Source organism: Anopheles funestus, chromosome 3RL (assembly GCF_943734845.2).
Source record: "Anopheles funestus chromosome 3RL, idAnoFuneDA-416_04, whole genome shotgun sequence".
Taxonomy (NCBI): domain Eukaryota; kingdom Metazoa; phylum Arthropoda; class Insecta; order Diptera; family Culicidae; genus Anopheles; species Anopheles funestus.
The window spans coordinates 49,018,132-49,028,295 of record NC_064599.1 but is presented as its reverse complement, the minus strand read 5'-3'; positions in this window follow the sequence as shown (position 1 = coordinate 49,028,295).

Sequence of the window (10,164 nt, the reverse complement as noted above, 5' to 3'; positions counted from 1 at the left end):
AAACAACAAAAGAATATTAAAAAATAAAAACAACAATTAATGTTGAATTAATTATTCATTTTAAAAATAACAATCCCCATCAATTTATTTAAATACTCGTCTGTGAGAATTTAAAAATAATATTTTTCACGGTGAAATCCATTTCAGAATTCCCTGACTATTCTGAAAGTGAAACGGTTCTATTCAAATTATTCGCCGCAGCAAACCGGTAATTGCGAACCGCATCAATCATTTGACAGCTATTCGCTCCATGAAGATTTCCACGGTGATTTCACGGTGAAATTTAATGGTGAGCGGGGAATAACAAGGAAACATATTAAATTCAATATTTGAGTAACTTTAAAAATACCAACATTTGGGGAATTTAATTTCCTATCTTTTGGTGTATAACACATAATATTTGGACAATAATTTTGTGAAATATGTTCAAAAAACAAAATTTCACGTTCACTTTCACTCGATCACTAAATGGACCTTTAAGATGGAAAACCTCCCTAACCTAACCTGGGATTCTCCAAGCTGCTGCACATACAACTTGCACACAAATATTCTCCCCAAGCGACAGAGCAAGCGATATACGACGAGTTGAAATGTCATTTGCTCTACGGCTCACACACACATGTACATTTCAAGCGTTTAATCTATGTAGGCTGTTTGGTGCGCTAACGCAACTATTGTTTTGATGGTAGAATACGTTGGTTGTTCGGTTCCCACAGAAATGGTACAGAAACTATTACATTTATTTAGTTTTTTTTCTAGCCATTTGTGTAGTTGTTGCGTTTTATCAACAATTCCTGAAACAGTAGCGATTCAGATAATGGAGAAAATAAGTGCTAAATAGTCAAACGTGTGCAGAAATCATTCCGATGCGTCGGCATCGGCAAAAGTGAGATGCACTGCATTCAAAAGATGTAATATTCTTCAGGATCAAAAACGAATTCATCCAGGAATGACCAGTGTGGTGGACGAAAATGGATACCTTCCCGAAATATATTCGCAAACCCGAAACAAATCACGGATAACATTCATTAACGATGGTAGAAAGTGCTTGCGTATCAGAAACGGTGGTGTGTGCGTTCACAGAAAAAAACTACAACGTCAGTACGACACGAAACAGTATTTATTTTTTTCTATGGGTTCAAGAGATACGGTTGTATTGAAAAGACAGAAGGAAAGAAAAATAAATATGTTTTTACATTGTTTACCGTGTAACAAAAGTGTATACAATTATTCATTATTTAATACATATCTAACATTGGCAACTAAAAACACAATCGATACACAACGTTTGCCATTTCGAGATTCAGGTTCGGTTATATTTATCGAACCCGAAATTAGTTTCAAATTCCTGCATTGAATTCAACGTTCATTCATCTTTTGAAATACTGTTGCAGCAGGCGTGCTTCTTCTTGTGTTGTGCGGTGCTCTTGCTTTGGAATATACAAACTGCTCATTTTCGTCATCCCTCTCTATGAAGCAGCGTATTCAAATTAATAAATGCATTAGAACCGACATGTGGGGCCTTTGATCAAATCCAATATGAAACACAAGATAGGAATATATAGAAAAAGTTTTAGTTAGAGTTAAAAATAACATAACAGGCGTAGGTGAAGGAGAATGAGGAAGCAGAGTGAGGAGCGTGAGAGTGAGCATAAGGGGTGGGGTGGGGATGAGTATATTTTTTTCTCATTTCGTCAAGTTTTGAACTCGACACTATAAACGTACAATATTCGTCGAAAAAGTACTTCCCTTCGACGTCGAAACGACGTCGTTTCGACGTCGGTTGCTAAGCGTTTTAAGCGTTTTTTGTCGGTTGGGTCTAAGCCGGCAATTTTAGTTTATAAGTGTTGATTGAGAACTTGAGTTGACGTCAGTTGATAATTTGTTTACATTGATACCTTCGCTAAGTTTGTTGCTAGAAGTACTATCAGAGAAACAAATTAAACAAATTGTAGTTGAAAATGAATAGAAAATGTAAATTTTTAACATTATCCGAAAGAATTCAACTGCTTAAAGATAGTGAAAATGGAAAAAGCACTGTGGAACTAAGTCGATCGTTTGGTGTTTCAAGGAGTACCGTGTCTTCTATTTTGAAAAACAAAGAAAAATGGTTCAACCAGGAAACGAATGGTTACAAAACAAAAATGAAGAGGGCAGGTCGTTTTCGCTGGTCGTTTCTATCTGGTGAAACAATTAAGCAGAAGTGCAAAGACTATGCAGAGAAATTGAATGTTGCTGATTTTAGAGCTAGCCAAGGATTGCTTTCTAAGTTTGTCAAGCGAAACAACATTTCATTTCGGCGTATTTGCGGAGAAAGCGCAGCTGTGGACATGACCAGTGCGACATCATGGAAAACCACAATTTTGCCTAACCTTATTGCTGAATACGCGCCTCACACCTATGCGTATAAACCAGAAAAATGCCACGGAATAAAGTATTCCAAACAACGAATAACTGCCTTATGTGCAACTAGCATGAATGGCAGTGAAAAGTTACCCTTGTTAGTCATAGGAAAGAGTCGAAAACCAAGGTGCTTCAAGCACTGTCACTCACCTCCGGTAAAATACTACAACAACAAAAATGCCTGGATGACCACAGCAATATTTCAGGAGTGGCTGGAGGACTTAGACCAAAAGTTTATCATCGAGAAGAGATATGTGGTGTTGTTTATCGATAATTGTCCAGCTCATCCAAAGGATCTACAATCAAAATTAAAAAATATCTAGCTCCAGTACTTTCCACCAAACACAACTTCCGTGTTGCAGCCGTTAGATTTGGGAATCATCAAAAACTTAAAGCATTATTATAGAAACAACTTGGTCCAAAAAAGATTACAGGAAATGGCTGAAAAAAGGGTATGTATAACAAACAAGAAATCTAAATTTTATTTGAATTAGCTTAATTTCTATTTCCTTTAGAATCCGTCCGATATAACGATACTAGACGCTATCCAAAATGTTACTACTGTGTGGGCTGCCGATGTGAAGAGTGAAACAATATTCAACTGTTTCAGAAAAGCAGGTTTCGTTTCACCCTACGAGAGTGAATTGGATACTGTTTCAGAATTAGATTCACAAAATGCTGTGCTCGAAAGCTTAAGAGCATCAGTTGCTGAGCTGGATCCACATTGTAGAGCAAACGAGTACGAAACAATTGATGATATGCTTCTGTGCTATGAAGCGATGACTGATTCCGAAATTTTGCAATCGGTTTGCAAGGATGATTTGCCGAACGAGGATGAAGAGATAGAAGAAAATATTGCCAATGAAAATGAAGTTCCTACTGAAACAATAAGCGCCAAAGATGTCGCAGAAACTGTTAGTTTAATGTATAATATTCTGAACGCGACACATAATGTTCCACCAGAAGTGTTTCAAAACTTTTATTCTGTTAAACGATTTTTAGAACATAGGTATGACAAGTGCCCATCCCATCCGGACCGTCCCCCCGTAGCAAGGACTGACTATCCGGCTACGTGGTAAAATAAGTCTAGTAAGCCAGAAATGGCCGGCGTGACCTGTAAGGTCGTTAAGCCAAGAAGAAGAAGAAGTATGACAAGTGATCTTGAAACAAAAATTAAAATTAACTTTCTTATTTTTTTTATTTAATCAAGAATTTGATTTCCCTTTTCATTCAATCAAGAATTCACTACACAGTCATTGTGGACCTCATAGAGCACACACGCGTTTTTCTACAGTTCGAGTGAGCCGTTAAAAAGGGCAGTGAATTCGTAAAAAAAGCGATATAAACGAGGTGTAGTGGTTTTTGGCAAAAGGAGGATTGTATTGCCATACAAGAAAAGTGGAAAAGGACACTATAAAGAGAAACCCTTAATGATGGAGGTCAACGACCCCTGGGGGGGGAAACATGCGACAAAACTGATGGGCATGAAAAAAATCGGCAGCGGACAATGCGAACAAAAAGTGAAAGTGAAAGAACACCCGACACTGAACACCAGTAAAGGCGTCATCAGGTGTCCTGACATTGAGTTCCTAACAGAAGAAGAAATCAAGCAAGGACTAAAAGAAGAAAAAGTGAGTGACGTGATCATCCTCAAACGAAAAATTGACGATAAAATGGTGAACAAACGCACAGCAGTAATCACATTTAATTCAACAAAGGTACCCAGAAAAATAGATTTTGGATGGTACCCACTAAAAGTGGAGATTTACATCCCGAAACCTATGCGATGTGGAAACTGCATGCGCATGGGACACACGAAGAAATGGTGCAAAAGAGAGAGAGTGTGTGCCAAGTGTAGCGAAAGAGAACATGAAGAAGTATGCAATGTACTAAAATGTGTATCGTGCGGTGAAGGCCACCATACACTAGAAAAAACGTGTCCGGTATTTCTGGACGAGATAGAAATTCAAAAAAAGAAAAAACACTAAACACTGAAATAGCAATGTCATCGCAAACATCCAGTGACCTATCTCAACTGGATTTTGAGGATATACTGATTCAGAATGAAAATGGAGAACTAATCCCACTTCTACACATACACGAAGAACTAGAAAAAAACAGATAATGAAAAAAAAACAAACAAACAAAAATAAAAAAAGAAGAAAAAAAATGACAAGAAAAGAAAAAAAAACAAGAAAAAACAAAACGAAGAACTCCGTTTTTGACAAGACAAACAATAGTATACAATTCAGCAATATAGTAAAAAAATGGAACTAAAAATACTACAAGCAAATGTGCAAAGCATGAAAAAAAACAAAGACGAATTAACGCACATACTAAAAATGGAGAATTTCAGTGTAGCATGCCTACAAGAAACATGGTTAAAGGAAGATGAAAAAATAAAAATAGCAGGATACAACATAATAAAAGACAGCAGAGCAGATGGATATGGAGGCAGTGCAATTTTAATAAGAAAAGGCATAAAATTCAAAGAATTAAAAATAGTAAAACCAGAAAATAATATACAAATAACAGCTATAGAAATCAAGGAAGCTGTTGTAAACAAACGGTGTTTACACCGACCGCTGCTGTCACTGTCGGACATTATGTCGAATTTCGAAGTTGTCGGAAGAAAGCTTCGCGATCGGGAGAACTGAGTACCGCGGTAAGTGAAGGACCAGGACGAGAAAAAAGTAGATAAAAGGGCCAAACAACGCGTGAGCGCTTTATTACCGCTAGAAAACGTGAACGAATAAAGAAAACTAATTTTTTGGTTCGCTCCACTAAAATAGCGTTCCTAATCAATTCAAGTCTTTTTTTTGCGTTTTCTACAGAAGCAAAATTATTGATCATATCCATATACGTTAGCCCAAAAACCACAACGCAAGGTATTGCAGACATAATACAACAAATAAATAGAAACAAACAAAACAAAACTATTATAACTGGAGATTTCAACTGCCACCATACTTTTTGGGGTGATGATAAAAATGATAAAAAAGGAATAAAACTGCTGGAAGAAATCGATAACACAAACTATATAGTCCAAAAAAATGATAAAAAAACATGCATCTCAGAAAAAAAAAGAAATACATCCATAGATCTAACCATAGTTTCCCAAGATTTAGAAAGCAGGATAAGCAGGAAAATACTCGAGACACAAATAGGTAATAGTAACCATAGAATGATAAGGATAGAAATAAACGAATGTACAAGCACACAAATAAGGACAGTAGTCAATAAGACAAGAATTCTAGACACTTTAAAACCCTTGAACCATGGAAAATTTAAAACAATTAAACAAATAACAAAACAAATAGAAAAAATCATTAAAAACAACAAAAGAAAAATAAAATATCAACCAAAGTCATGGTGGAACAGAGAATTAAAAAAAGCATTTGAAGAACGAAACAAGGCGAGGAAAAAATATAATAGATCAAAGGACTTAAATGATGGAATAGAGTACAGGAAACGTGTTGCGATACTAAAAACAAAAATAAGAATAAACAAAAACAAATTCCACCAAGACACATTAGAACAAATAAATAAGCAAACCACAACAAAGGAACTATGGGAGGTAGTAAAAAAATACTCCAACAAGGAAGAAACCCAAAGAGAAGAAAATATAATTCACAATAGTGAAGAAGCAGCAAGAGAACTTCTCAAAAAAACATACGGGGTAAATAGAAAAAATGATATACGTCATATCAACCTGCCAGAATTTATAAATTGCAACAAACTACTAGATAAAGGGAACAAGGGAAAAATAAAAAAAGAATTAAAAAGGATAAAAACAATAGCTATTCAAAAACCAAATAGAGACAAAGAAAAAGTAGAAAACTACAGACTGATATCCCTTATCAATACCATAATTAAAGTAATCAACTCCGAGGTACTAAACAAAATAAATAAACACTGCGAGACATACAAAATAATGCCAGAAACCTCATTCGGTTTTAGAAAAAACAGGTCAACTCAGGCATGTACAAATTATCTTATAAACTGGATATACAAAAAGAAAAAACAAAAAAGGAAAATAGGTATAGTAATTATTGACTTAGAAAATGCCTACAATAACGTAAAACTAAAAACTTTGTTACAAGAATTGATTGAAACAAACATGAATAGCCAAATAGTCATATGGATAAGGGAATTTTTAAAAAACAGAACTATAGAATTAGAAAGTAACAATAACATAATTAAAAAAACTAGTCAGTGACTGCCTACCACAAGGAGACGTAATGTCACCAACATTATTTAATATATACACTAGAAAGCTACACCATAGGATAAATCAAATACCAAAGATAAAGTTAATACAATACGCAGATGACTTTGCAATTTTAGCATCGGATAGCAACGAAACAAAATTATATAAAAACTTAAACAAAGGGATACAGAAATTTAAAAAAGGAATCCAAGAACTAAATCTAGAAATGAACCTCCAGAAACAAAAACAATGATAATAGGCACAACAAAAAGTAGGTTTCAACTAAAAATACAAAACACGGAGATTGAAAATGTCAACACATACAAATACTTAGGGATAACACTAGACAAAAAGCTAAACTTTAACAAACATATGGAAGAGTTAAAAAACAAAGCAAGAGAAAGACTGAACATATTTAACATATTATGCGGAAAAAATAGAACCCTGCGGGCAAAATAGCTCGGTTTTAGCATGCTGCCTCTGTTACTCCTACACGAAAAAAATTTGTATTCGTGTAGGAGTAACAGAGGCAGCATGCTAAAACTGAGCTATTTTGCCCGCAGGGAAGCCTAAGACCAGAAAAAGCAAGGATATTATACAGATCTACAATTAGAAGTATAATAGAAAGTGGATCTTCAATCACAAAAAACAAAACATCAAGAAGGAAGATAGGAACAATTACAAACAACGCACTCCGAAAAATTTCCGGATGCACAAAAACAACTCCGATCAACTCGGTACATGCAATCAATGCCGAAATACCCTTAGAAATTAGATGCAAATACATAGCATGCAAGGAAATGACAAAGAACTATACATTCTGCCCACTGATACGAAAACAACTAATCAATGCAACCAAAACAAACAAAAACAAGAAAAAACTAACAACTCAGGAACAGCTGTATGCAGAGAATATAAGACTAATAGAAAAAAATGCCATCAGTAAAAGTAATGATTTAGACCATGGCATAAAGATAAATACGGATATAAAAAAAAAATTTGAAAAAAAATAATAACAGAAACCCATGTGTTACAAAACAAACTGTGATAGAAAGCATAAGCCAAAGATTACAAAACAGAAACAACATATTTACAGACGGCAGCAAAAAAAAGACCAATGTGGTATAGGTATCTACATCCAAAAAGGACACCAAAATTGGTACTACAGCTTTAAGGCAAAAAACAACGCGTGCATCACAAGCATTGAATTGTGTGGATTAGGGCAGGCAATGAAGATAGCAAAAGAGCTGAACATGACAAATCCAACCATATTTACAGATAGTTTAACAAGCTGCGATATACTAAAGAAAGCGGAACATGAAACACAAATTGACGAAAACATATACAACATCCTAAACTTAAGTAAAGAAATAAATGTGGAAATATGGTGGATTCCTGCACACGTAGGCATTAACGGAAACGAATGTGCTGATAGATTAGCAAAAGAGGGAACAATCACCGATAATATAATAGACAACAAAATCTGCTACACAGACGTATATGAAGAACTAAAAAAGAACATGACAAAAGAAGCAAAAGAATGGTACGAAAAAGAATGTAGTGCGAAGGGGAAAAAATTCCAGGAATTTCAAAAAGAATTTGAAATGATACCATGGGAAAAAGACATAAACATTAACCCCGAGGAATATAAAATAACAAACAGAATATTAACAGGCCACGACCTATCTCCTTTTTGGCTGGCCAAAATGAAGATTATAGAGTCAGGAAAATGCCAAACATGTGACACTCCAAAATCAGGGAGACATATAATATTCAAATGTAAAGAACACGAGAAAGAGAGGGGTAACATTACATTCGATCGTCTAAAAGAAAGATGGAAAGAAAAAACTGGAAGGGAAATTAAAAAGGTATGCAAATTCATAAAAGAAATTGATATAAAAATTTAAAGAAAGGGAAAAGTAAAAACATCCAGAAAAGGACAGAAAAAGACAACAACAACAAAAAATGATCAAATGACAAACGTCAGGTTTCAAAATTACACGCACATTTTCCGCTATATGGGAAATCGTTTTGGGTGACAGAGTAGGTAAGCCTCTGAATATGACTGGGTTGTCACATGAGCCAAGCATAGGAGGATACATCCCAACTCAACAACGAAGAAGAAGAAGAATTCACTAAAACAATCTAATTATAAGTTTTATTTCTTCTCATTTCTTTTTATTAAATTGCCTAAAGTGCCTTACATGAAATGATTTAAAATAGGCAAACTTTATAATGTGATGAATTCTGAAACTGATATAAATGAAATATGATGAACGAAAGAACTGATGAAACGAACCAATGACAAGGGGATCCTCTATCCATGCACCTCTTTATCCTCTATCTTCAACCCCTTATCACAAGATTAGAAAGCATATGTTCTGACCAGGATGATCTGGTCAACGCATATGCTGACGACATCTCTGTGATAACAACCTCTTCCCACAAAATCCAGCGTGTGCGAGAACTCTTTGAGGCGTTTGGCAGTGTATCCGGTGCTCGCCTGAACGTCGACAAAACGTTAGCCATCGACGTTGGACTTGTCAACCCAGCTCGCGAATGGAATGTACCATGGCTAAGAACCGAGGAGAGATTACAGTTGCTTGGAATATTATTTTCCAACAACATACGACAAGCCATGTGCCAAAATTGGAACGTACAGATAGCGAAATTCGGACAGCTGGTGAGACTGCACAGGATAAGGTGTCTCAATTTGGAGCAGCGGGTCATTCTCCTCAACACGTTTCTGCTCCCCAAACTGTGGTACGTTGCTTCGGTGTGTGCCCCGAGGGTTTTCGACCTGAGAAGAGCCACAACTTTGATCGGATACCTGCTGTACTACGGAAGCGGAGGTATACGCGTTCCTCTGGAGCAACTGGCTCTTCCACGCAAGAAAGGTGGTCTGAACCTTCAGCTACCCCAAACAAAATGTATGGCGCTCCTAACAAACCGGTACGTGAAAGAGAGGGAGTGCTTGGAAGTTGGTTTCCAGCATATCGCTAGTGCTGGAAACCCACCGAACCTCTCGGGCATCCCGACAACGTACCCATGCTTAAGAGCAGTGATTCAGGAGATGGCTTATATTCCGGTAGTTCCGTGTGAACCCTGCTCAACAAAACAGATCATAAATAAACAGATCCAGAGGTTCGCAGTCGCCAAAATCGTGAGGACAACACCCTACGTTGACTGGAGAAACGTCTGGAGAAACATACACAATAAACAGCTAAATTCAACACAACGTTCCACCAAACTGCAAACTGTTTGCAAATTATATCATCCACATCATTAGCAATAATGATGATGCGATTGATATAAACGTCCTTGATGTAGTTCTGTCCAACCCGTAAATGTATGTTGTGTATATATGTATACACATTGCCTGTTTAAAACCTTTCTTTTTTTTTCCTTAATGTTACAATGTTTGTTAATGGTATGTAAATATGTATGCTAATAAAAGTTTTTATAAAAAAAACCAAACAACTTTAATGAAATATATTTAGATTTTATAAACACTGCACCATTGGAAATTCGTTTGGTTTTTTTAACTCATT